This window comes from Haemorhous mexicanus, chromosome 20, assembly GCF_027477595.1.
Source record: "Haemorhous mexicanus isolate bHaeMex1 chromosome 20, bHaeMex1.pri, whole genome shotgun sequence".
NCBI lineage: Eukaryota > Metazoa > Chordata > Aves > Passeriformes > Fringillidae > Haemorhous > Haemorhous mexicanus.
Genome location: NC_082360.1, coordinates 665464 through 683558, shown reverse-complemented (window position 1 = coordinate 683558; position 18095 = coordinate 665464). Strand labels below are relative to the sequence as shown.

The following is an 18095-nucleotide window of genomic DNA, read 5'->3' as shown; positions in this document are numbered from 1 at the left end:
AGCGGCCGGGCCCTGGCACGGCGGCGCGGTCCCCTCCCCGGAGAGCCGCGGCAGGGCGGCCCGAGGGGACGGGGGCTGCCCGGGCAGCGGCGAGCCCCGGCCGGCCTCCGCCCCCTCCTCTCCGCCCGCCCCTCTCCCCGCTTTGAATTCCTTGCCACCGAGCTGAATAAAAGTGGTTGTTGTAAATTGAATTAGTGCCTGATTAATCTGCTCCCGGGCCTGCTAGCCCAGCGGGGCGTCTTTGGCAATGCAACCGCCTTCCCTGCAGGGCAGCGGGGCTCCGCAGCCTCCCTGCCCCCATCGCTCCCCCCGGACCCCCCCAGCCGCCCCCCCAGCCCCGCCGCTCCCGGGATTTGTTAACTCTTCCCCGGGAAACGGCCCCTCCGTCCCGCTCCCTGCGCCCTCCATCGCCGGGGGAAGAGGAGGGGAGCGCGTGGATGGGGATGGGGATGCGGCCGGGCCGGGGCTGGGGGAGGTCCGGTCCCTCTGCTCCCACCCGAGCCACCCAGGGGCTCGGCCGCAGTCCGGCACACCCGGGACACTCCCGGACAGTCCCGGGATCCCCCAGCCCCGGAGAAAGCTTTAACCCCACTACTGAATCGCGGGCCTGTTTGCAGAATTGGGATGGGGTGTGTGCGCTCCCGTCCAGCTCTGGGAGGGCACCTCAAGGAGGGAGTGGGATGATTTGGACTAAGCTGTCCCGGGCCTTGGGGGCCAGCCCGGGACAGAGGCCCGGGGAAGCCCCGGGACATCTCCGGCCGTGCGGGCTCTCCCAGCGCGGCGGCCGCGGCTGGGGGACAACGGGGATGGGAATTCCCAGCCCGGAGCCCCATGTTCGGGCCCACAGACCCCTGCAGGTGCCCGCCATCCGCGCCTCTCTCGGCCTTTGCGATCCCCGCTTTACTCGCCCGGCGCTTTTCTTCGGCCACTCGTGTCCGGGAGCAGCTGCAGCCGCGGGTTCCCTGTCCGGCCGTGCCCGGGCCGCGCCGGGGAGGCGGAGGAGCAGGGACAGGGGGACGGCTCCTGTGCCCGGAGGGACACTCGAGGCCCGCTCGGGACGCAGCAGGTGCCGCTGCCGGGACCCTCGGGGGAAAGGTGCGGGTTTGGCTCCGCTTGCTCCGGGCGCTCCCGGACCCTCTCGCCTGCCTGACCGCGGCCCGGGAATGCCCCCAGGGCACAGGGCAGGGCTGAAAGCTCAGCGTTTCTTTAAAATCCGCGAGGGCTTCTAAAGGTCGCCCGGCGGCCCCTCAAAGCCGGCACGGTCCTTCACCGCCTCACAGCAGAAATTGGGGTGAATGTAAGGAAAGCTGGCCCCCGCGGAACTGCCCCGCAAAGCCGAGGTGCTGCCTAATCCCATTAGCAGGGTGTTAATTTAACAACCTCCCGGCGCTGCCGAGCGCGGGGCTCCGCGCTGCCTGCCGGCGTTCTCGGGGCTGCGGCTCTCGCCTCCCTCCTGCCCTTCTCGCTGGGTTTATTCGGTGTTTCACAACCCCCGGGGTTTGTAATGGCTCTTGCGGTCATTAACGTGATTTACTGAGGCTTTCTCCTCTAATTACCTCGCCCTCGAGCTATTAAATGCATGTAAGCAGCTCCGCGGGGACCGAGGTGCAGCTCGCCGGGCCCGGGCCCGTCTCCGGGCCCTTCGGGGCCGGGGCCCGGGGCCGTCCCGGGAGGACGGAACGGGGGATGCTCAGGGAACCAGGCCGTGCCCTCCACGGATCGCTCCCCATCTCGAATTTGATTTTCCTGTCATGAAGCACCAGCCAGCCCCGGCCCCGTCCTGCCCCGTGAGGGGACGGATCCTTGCCCAAGTCAGCCTCGGCGAGATGCCGAAGCATCTCCGGTACCAGCACCAGGGCCGGAGCCTCGCTGCTCCCAGCACCGGGGCCGGAACACTGCTGGTACCAGCCCCAGAACATCTCCGGTGCCTATACCGGGAACGAAACAGCGCTGGGACCACACCGGGGCATCATCTCCGGTCCCTGCCCGGGAGCGCGGCCGGCCCCAGGTGCGGGCCTGGGGGCTGAGCGGCCGGGCCGGGCCGGGCCGGGCCGGGCCGGGCCGGGGCAGAGCGGAGCGTCCCCGTTCCCCCGCGTTCGGCCAGGGAGAAGCCTCGGAGACGCAGAACCGGCAAGGGCTTGATTTCAGCCTCACCGGGGACAGCGGGAAAGGCGGCCCCGGAGCCTGTTTTAAAAGTCAAATGGCTTCGGGGGCCGGAGCTCGTCCTCCTCCCCGGGAACAATGCGCTGCTGCTCGCCCACCTCCCCCTGCACGGCCCGGGCTTGCGGAAGGGAGGGGGAGAGCCCGAGCGGCTCTTCTCCTCCTCGGCTCTCGGGGGGCCGTTCCCCGGCGGGACCGGGAGCGGCTGGAAAAGCAGAGAAGACCCGGGTTGAAATAATCAGGAGCGATTTATTCCCCTGGAGTGACAGTTCTTTTGAGCAGTTGCCGAATGGCAGTTTCTGTCTTTCTGAAAGCTTTTCTTCCAGATTCTGTTCAGATTAGGCTGGGGAGATGAATGAGGCCATTATCCAGCCCAGTAGCTATTCTGAAATGCCAAATTAATTACCAAGGGCTAAATCAAGGCGATGGGGGCTGGAGGGGAGAGGGGGGCGGCGGTTTGAGGTGTGAAAATATCTCCGCGATCTTTCAAACACGGGCACGGCGGGCGGCCCGGGCTGCTCGCCTCAAACCCCCCAAACTTCGCTCGGCAAGCTCGGGGGCAGCGGCGGCCGGAGCCGGGCGGAGCGACCGAGGAGACGCCGCCGGTCCCGCTCCGGTTCCCCTGGCCCGGCTCCGGCACGACCCCGCCGCTGCCGCATCCCTCATCTCCGGCGGGGCTGAACCGGGGCCGAGGCCGCTTGTGCCGCTCCGGGCTCCGGCGGCCCCTCCGGCCCTGCCCGGCACTCCCCGCTCACCATCACGGGGACTCTCCGTCACCCCCGCGCCCGTCCCGCAGCGCAGGAAGGAGCAGCCCCGCTGTCCCAAACCCGTTTGCAGAGGTTTCTCGGCAGCTGAGCGGCCGCGGAGCCAGCCCGGGGCATCCCCGAATTCCCGCAGCTCCGAAGGGCCACCTCGGGGATGTAAAAATGATCAGCCGGTGGCGTCTTTGCCATGAGAGAGGGAAGGGGAGGGCGAGGGATTGTGCAGGGATGCTGAGCCATAACTTGGTTCGCGTTGCTTGGCTTGGAGCGTCGCAGAAACACCGCGGAGAAAGGGCAGAAAGACCGGTTCCAAGGGAATTAGGGAAGAAGGCACCGCTGGCTCTTCCCGGACTGATGTCTCTCTGCCAGCACAGATGACAACATTTGCACATGACATTTAATCCTCTACCCTAAAGCTCTGTGGCTCCCGGCAGGCAGTTATTGTTATTATTGTCGCTCTAATATTTACGCTTTGCTCCCAAACAAGTGTAATTTCCCCGATCGCTTTGTATCTCCTTGGCCCCTAATCCAGTTTTCTCTTCAGTTCCCGGGAGACCACACCTCTGGCTCCTCTCATTCATAGAAAAAAAATAGAGAATGGAGGGAATTTTTCATTAAAAAGTAACCGTTTAGGAAACGGCGGGCCAAGCCTGACTCTCAGTTTTGGACACGGGGCTGATGCTGAATCCCCTGCAAATGCCCACGGGCAGCGAGGGGCATCCCGGCTCAGCCTGGGCAGCAGCGACAGCAGAGCCAGGCAAGACTTTTCCTCGCACTAGACAGTCCTTGCAAAGGAGGAATGAGCACCGCGGAGATTTCCCAGGGGCTGAGAAGTGGGCTGGAGAAGGAATCAAGCCTTTAATGTAAATTGGCCGTGGCTGGCAGAGACCACTGAACACTGGGCTATTCAGCATCTCTGTGAACCTCTAATGATCAACTCGGTTTTCAATTATACCCCCACAATTGCCACCAAGTGAGATAAGCCTCCGGAATACTATATTTCCTCTTGCAAAATGTTTTCTTTAGGGCGGGCGGGCTGGGAAGCTCAGTGAGTAATATTTGATTTATTTTCAGCGGAGCTGCGGGACACCCACAGCCAGGAGAGCTCCCGGCTGGCCCCAAGGGGAGCCAGGCTTGTCCGGAGCGGCTCAGGCGCTGCCGGGAGCTCGCAGGTGGATCCAGCCGCTGCAGCACTGCGGCTCCCACATATTCCAGGAGAACAGGGGCGCTCCTGGGTGGTAATGCTGTCAGACCCTTTGATTTATTTGTGTGCTTCCCTACAGAAACAACGCCTTCGTTTGGGTGGGTGCAGATGGAGCAGCTTAGGCTGGGAAACGCTGCCGGGGGCTCATCCAGGGAAAAACGGGACCAGGAGCAGAGCAGACCCCAGCTCCAGACCCCAGCTCCTCCTGCCCCGTGGTACAAGGGCACCCGGAGCCATTTGACTTTTAAAACAGGCTCCTCCATTTGGAAGCTGTTTCCAAGTCCAAATTACTTTTCTGAGCAATACATTACAGGGATGGGACAAGAGGGACTTGGTGACCTCACAACAATGTCCTGAGCTCCAGGGGAAAGAAATACCCGAATGGGGAGCTCGGCCACTGGGAAAGCCCCGGCACAGCTGGAGAAACATCCCTGCACTGAACTGATGGAGGCCTGGGGACCCCTTGCACTGATGGAGGGAATATCTCTGCGTGTTTCTGTAGCCCGAATCTCAGGGATCTGCAGGACTCTGCTGCCAGGCTGACGTGTGGGAGATGTGGGGTGAAGGAAACAGGTTTGGGGTTGGAGGAGGCAGATTTCTGTATAAATATTGCTGGGGTTCTGTGTGGAGAGGAGGGGATGGGGACATCCAGTTTATTCAGTAAAACGTTCAATTCCGAGAGGCTCCACTGCGGTTCTGGTGCCACTCTGCAGATCTTATTTTAGATTATCAAAGCGCCCGCCTGGATCTCAGGAGACCTGAAGCAACTCCACCCATTGCACAGGGCTTCCTGCTCCACTGTTTAGGACTATTCCCTTTAAATCCAGTATTTCTGGGTCTGACTGGCAGAGAGGCACCAGAGCAATTCACAAATCCCCACCACCGAGACCCAGAGACCACCCAGCCCAGGCGACTTCTGGGGACTCAGAGTGAGCATCCCTGTCCCAAAGCTCTGACCCTGCACACCGGTTTGATGTCCCCACTCCGGCTGCCCCCTCACACCCCGGCACTGCCTGCCAGCAGCTCGAGAGTGCTGGGCACTGGGAGCTGCTCCTCTGGGAGAAAACCAGCCCTGATTGAGAACCATCCTCAGCCGGGCCCTGCCGGGGGCGGGTAACAGCCACCAAAGCCTTTCCCTTCTGATCTGAGCCCGGCGTTACTCAGAGGACATCGATCCCTTCAGCGAAGTGCGAGCAGCAGCTCCAGGGCAGGAGCTGCGGCGCTGAGGGAACGCAGCTGGGGAGGGCCAGACTTGTCCCGAGCAGAGGGAGACCAGGCAGAACGGGGCACCCCAGCGGTGCTCAGGGCAGGGACAGAGACTGAGCAGTGCACCCCGACCCTTAAAAATAACAAATATTCCTTTAAAATAATTAAATAGAGCAGAGGCAGTTCCTCACCTACATTTCAGAATTGTTTCTGGGCACAGTGAACGCTACTGGTGTCCCTGCCCGTGGGAGGCTCTGGAATAAGAAATTGGCCCATGCCGAGATTTTCTGTCTCAATCACAGTTTTATACGAGACTGTGGAAGGTCGTGGGGCTGAGACGCTGATCTTGGCGGGAATGATCCTCCCTGTGAAAAGGAATTCGATCTCCTTAAGCTGGTGTAAGGTAAAGGTGGAACGTGGGCTGGGCTTCCAGGGGAGAGGGAGGGAGTGTGGCAGAGGCTGGGGCCAGGGCAGGCAGGCTGGGCGGATTTCAGCTACCTAAGGAGCAGGATTATTGAAAGGCGGATCCCCAGAGCCTCCGGACTGCCAGCTCTCGGGAACTCCCTTTGCCAGACAATTAACTCTTCTCCAGCATTCCCTCCGCAGTGACAGGAGGGCTCGTGGGACCCAGCCCGGACTGCAGCTGGGGCAGTCCCGGGGCAGGCTCTGCCTCAGCACGGCAGATAAACGAGGCGTTTTTGTTGCTTTCTTTGTTTAGAAGTAATAAAAAGAAATATATTCCAGAAAGCATCCTGTTCCCTGAGGGAAGGAGTGGGGATCTGTAGGGCTTGAGCCAGCAAAGCTGGGGCAGGGCAAAGGGGGTCATGCACAGCCCCATCCAGGCTTGAGGTTTGCATCCTCCTTAGGGGAAGTGTCCTGTGGATATCAGACAGAGCACGGCGAGGGCTGGGGCATCCTGGACCCCAAAATCAGGGTGCTGGGAGCGAGCCCTGGCCCAGCCCCGAGCAGAGCCCTGCCGTCTCTCCAGGACCTTCCGCAGGGCGCTGCGCAGCGTTCGGGCTCCTTTTGGCAGCCATCCTAACCTAATTATAATGAAGGATGTATTAAGCGGGGATGAAGTGGCCCTCGAGTGGCTCTAACCCTCGAAAGGAGCGTGGGGAGAGGCGGCGGGAGCGGCTCCGGCCGGGCTTTGGGGATGGGGCCGCAGCTCCACGGAGGAACCTTCCCGTGCCCCCTCCCGGGAGACGGAGCCCTCATCCCGCCCCGTGCCAGGGCTGGGCTCACGCAGAGCCACCGCAGCCGGTGCCGGGCTGAGCTCCGCGGCTCTGTCTCTGCGCTCTGTCCGTCCTTCCAGCCGTCACCGGGGCCATTCAGTAACGCGGTGCCCGTGCCAGGCCGGGGGGCACGGCTGGATCTGAGCGAGCAGAGCCCAAAGCACCGGCCCGGCCTATCCCCTGTGTGCCGGGGGTCCGCACCGCCCCCAGCCCCGCCGGGACCCCCGGCAAGGCCCTCCCTGTGTGCCGGGGGTCCGCACCGCCCCCAGCCCCGCCGGGACCCCCGGCAAGGCCCTCCCTGTGTGCCGGGGGTCCGCACCGCCCCCAGCCCGGCCAGGACCCCCAGCAAGGCCCTCCCTGTGTGCCGGGGGTCCGCACCGCCCCCAGCCCCGCCGGGACCCCCGGCAAGGCCCTCCCTCTGTGCTGGGGGTCCGCACCGCCCCCAGCCCCGCCGAGACCCCCGGCAAGGCCCTCCCTGTGTGCCGGGGGGTCCGCACCGCCCCCAGCCCCACCGGGACCCCCGGCAAGGCCCTCCCTGTGTGCCGGGGGTCCGCACCGCCCCGAGCCCCGCCGGGACCCCGGCCCGCTCTCGGGCTGGACGGAGCAGCCGGGCAGCGCGTGTTCCCCGGCCGAATTCCTCGCTGTCGCCTGCGGCTCAGCGGCACCGCCGCCTGCCTGGAAGCGATCCCGGCGTGCCGAGCCCGGGAATGCCGGAGGAGAGCGCCCGGGAAGCGCGAAGGGGCGGGGATGGAGGGGCGGTGGGAGAAGGGGAATGGAGCGCCCTGGGTCAGCCCCAGCTCCCCCGGACACCGAGCAGAGAGCGCTGCTCGCACCCTTGGGAAAGATCTTCGTGTCCGCGGCAGGAAAGGCAGCTCGGAACTTCAGCCGCGGTGGCTGCAGGTCTCACCTGTGCCCACCTGGGCACCTCCCCGTGTCCCGCCCTGCTACCCCCGAAGCAGGATTGAGGACGGGCTGCTCCAGCCCGGCTCCGTCCTTCTTCCAGCCTCTTTTGCTCGGCTTGGGCGGGACTTTATCCCATTTTTCCCATTTACCCGAGGGCGAGATAAACCCTGTCCACAAACCCCGTTTTCTCCTCACGGCTGACGTGGGCACAGCATTCGGGTGCCTGCGGAGGACGCCGAGTTTGTCACCTCGGCAAGGAGCGGGGCAAATGTCCCTCTCCCAGTCCAGCTTATCCCAAGGCGCATCTGCAGCGGATTTGCACGGCGCGATTACTGAAAGCGAGCCGGGAAAAAGGAAATTGGCGGAAAGAAGCGATCCACGGAGCTCACCCTGAGGCCCTGCTGCCATCTGCTGGGGTCCCGGCGCGGGCCGGGATGGGGACGGCATGGGTCCTGTCCGGGGAGGGACCCCTGCGGGGGGCTGGAAGGGGACGGGATCCCTGTCCTTGTTTTTGTGGTCCTGGCGCTCTCCCGCTGCAGCCTCATTTGGGACCGAGACCTCCCGAGAGCCCCAACAGCCCCAAGTGTCCCAGTGAGGTTCCTGGCTGTCCCTTGCTCCTCTGGGATGTCCCTTGCTGAAGTATTTCAGCCCCTGAGGGGAGCAGGACTCAGGTTTCTACTCAGATTTTCAGATTTACACCTGATTTACACCTGATTTACACCTGATTTACACCTTGGCCATCGTAAAATGTGCAATAATGTGGAGGGGCGGTGGCAGTGAGGGGCTGGCAGTGCCTAGAGGGAGCTCCTGTGGGCACAGCTGAGTGGCAGTGCCCAGAGGGAGCTCCCTGTGGGCACAGCTGGGCTGGCAGTGCCCAGAGGGATCTCCTCTGGGCACAGCTGAGTGGTAGTGCCCAGAGGGAGCTCCTGTGGGCACAGCTTGGCTGGCAGTGCCCAGAGGGAGCTCCTGTGGGCACAGCTGAGTGGCAGTGCCCAGAGGGAGCTCCTGTGGGCACAGCTGAGTGGCAGTGCCCAGAGGGAGCTCCTGTGGGCACAGCTGAGTGGCAGTGCCCAGAGGGAGCTCCTGTGGGCACAGCTGGGCGGGCAGTGCCCAGAGGGAGCTCCTGTGGGCACAGCTGGGCGGGCAGTGCCCAGAGGGAGCTCCTGTGGGCACAGCTGGGCTGGCAGTGCCCAGAGGGAGCTCCTGTGGGCACAGCTGGGCTGGCAGTGCCCAGAGGGAGCTCCCGGAGCCCGGTTGGGTGGCTGAGGAGCTCACCAGGAGCTGTGCTGCTTTGGGAAGTGAAGGTGCTGCTGGCTCAGGAGACTCAGAGGTGGCAGAGACAGAGGGCTGAGGGTCACCACAGCCACAGACAGCACGGGACCCCCGGGATTTCAGCCCTCACATCGTCCGTGCTCCGGGCTGACCCGGGGGGCTGCCAGAGGCAGGGCACTCGTGGCAAGTGTTTTCCAGGGATTCATTGCCCAGCTGGGTGCACAGGGCCGGCTGAGCTGCGCCCCGGGGGATGCTGAGCCCGCTCCATCAGTGCAGTTCTCCGGCAGGACACAGGGTGGAAACCTCAGCCCGCGGGAAAGCCGCTCCCGGCCCGGCTCTTCCCAGCGCTCTGCCCCGTCCCGGGGCTGCCTGCGCTCCGCCTGCTCCCGGCCAGGGATCCGGGCAGGAGCCCCGCTGTCAGGGCAGGGAGCTCTGAGCACTGGGGAGAGGGTTCTAGCCCCGGAGCCAGGGCTGAGCGGAGAGCTGGGAACGCCGGCAGCCCCAGGGCAGGGCAGACCAGGCTCATCTGCCGAAAGTGGGACAGCTCTGGAGCCCTCCCAGCCCAGAACTGGCCACAAAACCTTCGACACCTCAACAGACTGGGTCATGTAAAGTTCTCTCGTCTCCTCCTCCGTGGCAGGTGGAAGGGGAAGGTCTGGTGTCAGATCTGCCCACAGCGAGGGCTCTGCCCCAGTTTCATTTCTTAAGGGCTGTGGAAGAGTCTGTCAGGATCCTCTGAGTGGGCACTGAGAAATGAAAAACACAAGTTGTGGGGAAAACCAGAGACAAGCAGGTTCCCTTTTCAGTGATGCTGCTTCCCCTTCCCTCCGAGGGGCAGGCGGGGGAGGCTGAGAGCTGCTCTGCAGGGCTGGGATCCCCACTCCTGCGGGAAGCAGTGGGATCACCTGGAGCCCATGCTGCCCCAGCAGCCCACAGCAGCCCCGGGGCTGTGTAAGGACGGGTCAGCATCCCAAAGCTGCTGGAAATCCCTGCTCTGGGCACCAGCAGCGCCCCAGGGAGATGCGCTGGCTGCAGCCTGCAGAGCTCGGTGACTTTGTGGCATTTTTGGGGCTGAAATGCTCCATTCCCAGCGTGGGGCTGGGCTGGAGCTGCTGTTTCAGGGAGTGTGTCTGGGTGTGGAGCAGAGAGGAATGGGAATGAGGCTGTGATGAACTGAACTTCAGTGTGAGGTGTCCAAGGCCAGGTGGGACAGGACTTGGAGCACCTTGTTCGCTTGAAGGTGTCCCTTCACCTGCTGGCAGTGTGGGACAAGCTCACCTTTAATGTAATTTCAAACCCATTCTTTGTCGCTGGGGTGTTCACAGGAAACCCAGAGGTCTAAATGAGCTCATTGGAGCACAGCCTCAGCTTCCTCCTCCTGCTGGGGCTGCTTGGCAGCTCCAGGGGCAGGAGCTGAGCTGGGATGTGCCAGAGCTGCCAGTGCTCCATGGCCTGCTCCAGCTGGAGCTCCAAGAGCTTGGCATCATTGCTGGTGTCACCACACCACACTCAGTGCTACCCCTCCTCCTAGTGGGGAGGACTGAGGGTGCCATTCCTGCTCTCTTTGTGACCCCAAAAGCCACCTGGGATCACTTCCTGCTGCCTTCTGTCACCCTGGTGTGGCACTGGCATCCCCAGGTTCCCCTGAACTCAGACCAGCCAGCACTGCTCCCCGCTCCGGGGAGCTCCCAGGAACATCCCTTGGAGGTGGCCCTGCTCCAGAGCCCTTTCCCCGAGCTGGCTGTGTCAGCCTGGTGGCCCCACGCGCTGTTTGTCACCGCTGCAGCCCTGGCACGGCCCCTCCCTGCCCTCCTCCGCTTCCTTCCGCCGCCACGAGCCCCCCCAGCCCATGTTTGGTAACTTCCTCAGCTGCCCCGGCCCCCAGGAGCAAAACAAGGAGCTGCCAGTGCCTCAGGTGGGGAGGGAAGGGACAGGAGGGGACACGCTGTGGCCCCAGCAGCCCGAGGAGTTCGGCCTCTGCAGCTTTGGCCCTTCAGACACCTCCCAGTTCCTCCAGTTCAGGGATCTGCCCGAGAAGCTGGGTCTGAAATGAGGAGGTGGGAATGGACAGGGGGGGTGGGGAAGGTCAGATTGGCATCCCAGACTGGCATCCAGGGAAGAGCTCCGGCCAGGAGGAGCTGGGACACAGAGCCCTGCCGCAGCGCTTGGCTGTTTCCCGGTCAGCGCTGGGGCAGGTGGCACCGTGACACTGCCACCTGACCTTCCCTGTCCCGCTGGTTTTGCTGCCTCAGGATTTCTTCTGAACTGCTGGTGGCCGCTCAGCTGGCGAAGGCCAGGCCCAGGTCCCCCCATGGGGTTTCACCTGGCGCAGGTGACGCGGGCACTGTGTGTGTGTGCTTTGCACAGCGGGCGTTTGTCTCCGTGGGCCGCCGATGAAAGGGGATTTCGGCTCTGACTGGGTTTGCTTTTTTTAAAATTCACTGGAATTTCACTGCTGAACCCACAGCTATTTTGGCCCCCGAGCAGGTTTCGACTCTCGGAGCAGCAGTGGCAGCGGTCACTCTCTTCGACAAACCGAAATCCGCAGAGGAACCCGCCCGGGATCCTGCCCCAGCAACGGCCGGGCGGGATCCGGCCCCGAGGGCAGGGGACAGGGGGCAGGGGATGGGGGACAGGGGGTGGGGACAGGTGTGGGGCCAGAAACCAGGCTGGGACCAGCCCTGTGCGTCCAGAAACCAGGCTGGGACTGGCCTTTGCTCAGGAGCAGCCGCCAGGGCAAGAGGAAAAAGCCGTTCCCAGGTGCCACCAGAGCAGCACATCCCAGCCTGGTGTCACCAGCCTGGGCTTGGCACTGGCACGGCGGGGCTGAGGGCTCACCTGCAAAGGTGAGACACAGGGCAGTGCAGGGAGGGAAGGCAAACATCACACACAGGATGCAGGAATGGAGAGAGGGAGGGAGAAATGGAGAGGTAGGTGGATGGATGGATGGATGGATGGATGGATGGATGATGGGTGGATGGATGGGTGGATGGATGGGTGGATGGATGGGTGGATGGATGGGTGGGTGGATGGAGGGATGGATGGATGGATGGATGGATGGATGGATGGAGGATGGATGGATGATGGATGGATGGATGATGGATGGATGGATGGATGGATGGATGGATGGATGGATGGATGATGGATGAGGGATGGATGGATGGATGGATGGATGGATGATGAATGGGTGGATGGATGGGTGGATGGATGGATGGATGGATGGATGGGTGGAGGGATGGATGGATGGATGGATGGATGGATGGATGGATGGATGGATGATGGATGGATGGATGAGTGGAGTGGCAGGTGAAGGGTTGGAAAGGTGCAGGGATGGATGGATGGAAGGAGATATTGATGGAGGGAAGGACAGATGGATGAATAGCAGGATGGTGGATGGATGCACGGATGGATGACGGGCAGAGTGGCAGGAGCAAGGGACAGAGGGAGGGGTGGATGAATGGAAGAGTGGTGGTGGTGTCACGGGAGATGGGTCCATGGATGGATGGACGAGGGGATCCATGGATGACTGGCTGGGTGAACGCCAGGGTGCTGGCAGCTAGGCAGACCAGAGGGGTGGCTGGATGGAGGGAGGGAGGGAAGGACGGAGGGCAGGGCGGGCGGAGGAAGCGGGGGGCAGGTGCCGGGGCACTGCCGGGGCGGGGCGGGCCGCGCACATGTGCGGGGCGGACCCGCCGCCAGCCCCGCCCGCCCCGGTGCCGCCGGTGCCGCCCGGCGCGGAGCGGAGCCCGGCGAGAGCCCGGCGGGGCCGGCCGAGGATGGGCACGGAGCCCCGGCGGCAGCCGCCCCCCAGGTGGGAGAGCCGGGGGGGACTGGGGGACTGGGGCGGGGGGACCGCGCGCGCACCGAGCCCGGGGTGTCCTGTGACCGGGACGGGGGGACCGAGCCCGGGGTGACCGGGGCGGGGGCTCTGTACCCTCCGTGCAAGTGGAGGAAGAGCTCCCTTGTGTTCCCGGGTGTCCGTGGAAGCTGCGGGTGGGGACTTGGTGCGCTGAGCACCGCCGTGCCCGGAGGGGGCAGCGCCGCTGGCGGGGGCTCGCTGTAGATGGGGGGACAGGAGGGGAACGGAAAGCGGCGGCATGCGGGGCTCGCGTGTAACTGGGGGCTTCTCTCAAACCCACCAGCGGGGTGTCGCTGCCGGAGTGGGGCTTCTCTGGCACCCTTGGAGGGGGCTCCCCGCAGCGCGTCTCCCTCGGGTGCCCCTGCAGCCCGAGGCCCGCCGTGCCTGGCCAGGAGGAGCCGGTGTCACCCCGGGTGGGGACGGCCCGGCTGCTGTGACTCATTTCGGGACTCTCTGTTTGTTTTCCTCCGCGTGGCCCTACGGAGCTGCTGCTCGGGGCCAGGTGTGGGGCCCTGCCCGCCCCAGGGGACCCCCGTGCCGCGGCGGGGTCCCCGGGAAATGCCGGGGGCTCTCCGGTCGCCGCGCGGGGTTTTGGCAGGGCTGCAGGCGGGGCCGCAGTGACTCACCCCGGTCACTGCAGCAGGAGCCGTTCCCTGAAGGGACCCAAAGGTCACCAGCCCCCTCGCCGGGTCTGGGCAGCCCGAGGGGCTGAGGTGCAGCCCCAGGGAAGGCTCTGCTCTGGCAACAGGATGTGGTTTGGGATGTGACAAGCTAAGCAGCGTCACCCCTCCAGCATCGGGGGCTGGACACGCGCCAGCCCCGGGCCGAGCCCGCGCTGCCTCTGGCAGCAGCCCGTGCTGCTTGTTGTGCCTGCCGAGGGCATCTCCCATCAGGTGCTCCGGTGGCCTCCCAGTGCCACCAGTGCCACCCGGTCTGTGCCCGGCCCGGCTCCCCCAGAGCGCGTCGAGCTGCTTTGGAAGTGTGAGCCCTGAGGGAGAAAAAGGCTCCGCTGATTCAAATCATTAACGAAAGCGGGAGAAAAGAGCTTTCAGCCCTTTGTTTTGATGTTTGTGACAAGCTGGCTGCTGTCCCCAGCACCCCTAGCTGTGCTGAGGGCTGGTTTCGGGCCGTGCTGCTCCTGGGGCAGCGAAACTGCTCAGGCAGCTGCAGGCTGGTGCTGCTCCTGCTGCTTGTCCTGATGCTGAACAGCTGCAATTTGTTTTGTTTTCCCATTCAGGTCAATCTTCTAAATCTCGGCCCACTGCAAACTCCAGGGATTATGCAGGATGTCAAGGCTTTGATTTTTCTGCTGTCAGAAAGGTTCCTTGGTTTGGTGTTTGGGTTTTTCTCTTGTTCAAAGCACACACTCGGAGGGAGTTGTGAAGCGTTTCCGAAACCTGGTTGCAAAGTGGTTTGGAGCTCTGGGTGCTGCTCAGATTAGAGCTCAGACACAGAAAGGTGAGATGATAAGGTGGCAGAGCCTGGCTGTGGTGGTGGCAGTGGTTCTGTCCCTCAGTCACGGTGGCTGTGAGGCTGGAGGCCTCAGGTGATGCCAGGGGCGCTCCGCAGCTTTCCAGGTGTGCTGCAGCAGGGACTGGGATGGGAGCACAGTGCTCTGCCTTCCCTGGCCCTGTGTGGCCAGGCCTGTCCTGTTCCCACAGCTCTGCAGCTGCTCAGGGCAGGGGAAAGGGCATGAGATGTGCTGGAGGTGCTTCTCCAGAGGGAGCAAGTGGAGTTCTGCTGTGCCTGGGTGAGAGGCAGCCCCACGCCTCCGGCTGTGGGATGGTGCCGCTGGCTTCTCCCTCCTCCCCTTGGAGATGAGAGCATCCAGCTGGGACAGAAACCAACCAGAAGTGGCCCCGAGTGCCTTCTTGCTGAATGTGAAAATGAAGATGTGGGTTTTGCACGGAGAAAGAAGAACCGAGAGCAGTGGGAAGTGCTGGCAGAGAGGAGAGGCGGCTGCTCCAGCAGGATGAGCTGCCCTGGCAGGGCGAGCTGCCCGTGCTGCAGCAGCCCCCGGGCTGAGGGCTGCCAGCCTCAGGGCTCTGCCTCTGCTGGGCACCAGGGACAGCCCTGCACGGCATGGGGACCTTGCCATGCTGCTGCTCACCCTGGAGGAGTTTCTGCTTCTCTTTCTCGGGTGCCCGCTGAGCGCGGCGGGGCTGCCCAATTTTGCATTATTATTCTGCAAGGGGAAAATTGTGCCTGAGGGTGTGACTCAGGTGAGTGCCCCAGGTGCTTTTGAGCAGCGAGAGGCTCCTTTTGTGTCTGAGCTCGGCTCCCAGCAGCAGTTTGAGCTTCCAGGTGAGAGGATGGGGAGGGAGGATGAGGTTTATATGGAAACTGTGCCCCCCAGCTCCCTGGGCATTGCACTGCTGCCCACATTGCAGCTCTGTGTTTGCTGGTTCGGGCTGGAAATGTCACTGCCTGGAGGAAATGGGAGCTGCGGGTGCAATCCAGGCCCTGCAGCTCTTTCCCTCCTCTCTCCCTTGCTCCCCTTCCCTCCGAGGCTCAGGACTCCCCATCCTTGTCCGGTGTCAGGACAGGGTCCCACCCATCCAAAGCCATCACCGGGGGCTCCAGGTGACACCTGCAACCCGCGCAGGGCTGCGTCAGCTGGGGTTGGGGCAGGGCTCCTTGGTGACGGGGGTGTGACCCAAGGATATTCCCGGGCATCCGGAGAGCATCTCCCGGTGCCGCAGCCCGGAGGGGGAACAGGACCTGTCCCCAGCGCTCCCCGCTGGCACCGAGCCCCGTCCGCGGCTCCTGGGGGGGAGCCCGGGCAGCGGCCGCAGCTCCCGAGCGCCTTTCCCAGCACGGAGAGCAAACCCCGCCGTTCCCGTCCTTCTGATCCCTCTCTGGCCGCCAATTAGCGCGACGTGAGAACTTGTCTCCCTGCTGACGCGCCCGTGTGACTCCTCAGATGCTTTAATTGCGGTGTTTTCGGCGGCCGGGTGCAATGAAATGGTAATTGTTGTGATTGTGCGCCGGGCGGGAACTGAGAGATGCAGCTCTTTGGCGGAGCCTAATTAGGAAATAGGGACACTGTTGGGAATGGCTCTGCGATGTGATTTTCCTAATGAAAGCCGCTGAATAGGCAGCCTTGTAATGAAGAACAGCCTCGCGAGGGCACTGCCAATTGCTCTTCTCTAGTGTTAATTTTGTATTTCCTCCCCATTGTTTCTAATACCCTCTTGGAAAAGCTTGAAGATAAAATGCTTTATTTCCTTGCGCCTCGTATCCTGTTTGGCAAGCGGCGATTGGAGCATGTGCATCTGGAATACATGAGAGGCCAGGCAGGAGCTCCTTCAGACTTGTTCATCTCTGATTTCAAGCCCTGCTACTGGGGGGAAAAAAAAAGGAAAAAAAAAAGAAAAGAAAAATAAAACAACTTCAGCTTGCGGCTGCTGGGCTCCCTGCGGCTGGCACAGCGGGAAGGCCCGGCAGGGATGGCAGATGTGCGGCTGGACGGGAGCTGGGGCCGGGAATGCCCGCCCGGGATGGCAGATGTGCGGCTGGACGGGAGCTGGGGCCGTGCAGCCGCAGCACAGCGATGCTCCGGGAGCCCGGCGCGGTTTGGAGCCCGGAGCTGGGGCCGTGCAGCCGCAGCACAGCGATGCTCCGGGAGCCCGGCGCGGTTTGGAGCCCGCGGCTGGGCTGGTTTCACTTCAGCCGTGTTGAACCTGCAGCGCCTGAGAGCTCACCCAGATTCAGTCTCTGGCTTGGTAAAGCCGAGCCTGGAGGCCGGACCTGCCCGGGCAGCTGTGGCTGAGCTCTCCCACCTGGGCTGCTCCTTCTCGGAACGGGGCTGGAGCCCTCGGGGTGCCCGGGGCTGCCTCCCCACCTGTGCCGGCGGGGAAGGGCCCGCACGTGGCTCTGGCCGGCAGGTGGGAGCCGCTGGCAGAGCCAGGAGGGGAATAGGAAAACGCTCCCTGGCTGCGTGGGCAGTGCCGTGGCGCTGGGACAGCGATCTGTGACAATTCTCGGTGACAATTGTCAGCGACTGTGCCGCAGGGGCTCTCTCTGTATTTGTAGGAGGTGGGGCTGGGCCTTGGCTCTCCCTCGAATGCTCCATTTCATTGCTCAAATTCCCCACAGTGCCTGGCCTGGGAGCAGCTTGGGTGCCCCAAACGCTGCAGGTGCTGGTTTGGGGCGGGCTGAAGCAGAAGTGAGCAGAGCTGGCACGAGCAGCCCGTGTGATGGGTGCCAGGACGGGGGACGCGGGCACTGTCCCCGGTCACGCCGCTGGCGGCTGCTGTGTCTGAGCAGGAAGGGCTCGGCTCACCCCGAGCCTGTGACTGGCCCAGCAGCCGCCGGGGCAGGGGTGTGCCGTGGCTGTGAGCTCTGCTGCAGGCTCTGGGGGGCTGCTCTGGTGTTTTCCTGCCGTGTTTGCCCGTTCCAGGCGGGGCTGTGCAGATGGGGCACGGCTGCTGCTGCTGCTGCTTCGGGAAAGGCGCCGTAGCTCTGGGCCTGCTGAAGTGTTTTTCATCCCTTCCACAAAGGCCTATTCTTTGTTGTCTCAAATTAGGATGAAACGCTTCCCCTTTCAGCTGCTTCCCCCGTGCTCTGTGTCTATTTAAACCTTCGGCCCAGAGGCTTCTCGGCAAACAAGCTCCCATCCTTTCAGGTGGCATTTCCCTTTTCTCATTGTTTCTGGCAGTCTGTGCATGTGAAACCCCGCCAATGTTTCTTCATTCTCGGTGTCTTTGTGCTGATAGAGCTCCTAAAAGGGTACACACGGGAGTGCAGCTGCCTGGGGGACTCACAGCATCTCTCAGGTGTGAGGGCTTTGCAGTGGGAATGAGGGAATTCCAGCCCGGGAGAGATCCCTGCTGCTCCTCATCCAGCTGTGGGGTCCTGCCGAGGCCTCCCTGGGTCAATTAGCTGGGTTGCAATCAAAGCAAACGAGGTCAATGCTCCCCGAGGCTGCTCATTAACGGGGGATTGTCCCCAGGCTGATCTGGTCTCCATGCTGGGGCTGCTCCCTCAGGGAATCCAGGGTGGGGGGCGATGGCTGCAAGCCCACTTCTACGGCCCAGAGCCTGGCAACGCCCTGGCCCTGGGCTGCCAGATCCCAGGGCTGGGTTTGGATGTGATGGAGGATATTGAGGGTTAAAGGACATCCCACCTGCCCCAGGTGAGAGTTGAACACCATCCCACCTGCCCCAGGTGAGGGTTGAACACCGTCCCACCTGCCCCAGGTGAAGGTTCAATGCTGTCCCACCTGCCCCAGGTGCGGGTTGAACACCGTCCCACCTGCCCCAGTGAGGGTTGAACACTGTCCCACCTGCCCCAGGTAAGGGTTGAACACCGTCCCACCTGCCCCAGGTGAGGGTTAAACGCCGTCCCACCTGCCCCAGGTGTGGGTTAAATGCCATCCCACCTGCTCCAGGTGAGGGTTAAACACCATCCCACCTGCCCCAGGTGAGGGTTAAAAACTGTCCCACCTGCCCCAGGTGAGGGTTGAACACCGTCCCACCTGCCCCAGGTGAGGG

General features: G+C 63.2%; 1 protein-coding gene across 5 annotated transcripts in view; it reads left to right on the top strand.

Annotated features, from left to right (window-relative positions):
• The first annotated feature begins 12439 nt into the window (after positions 1–12439).
• Positions 12440–18095, top strand: part of PIK3R5 (phosphoinositide-3-kinase regulatory subunit 5) — a 44168-nt gene continuing 38512 nt past the window's right edge. For 3 of the 5 annotated variants that reach the window (XM_059864690.1, XM_059864689.1, XM_059864684.1), the window contains exon 1: positions 12440–12552. The gene's annotated coding sequence lies outside the window, so the exon portion shown is untranslated. Of the gene's footprint in view, positions 12553–14458; positions 14905–15299; positions 15568–18095 lie in introns of those variants that run through there. The other 2 variants (XM_059864685.1, XM_059864688.1) reach the window with 2 other exon arrangements.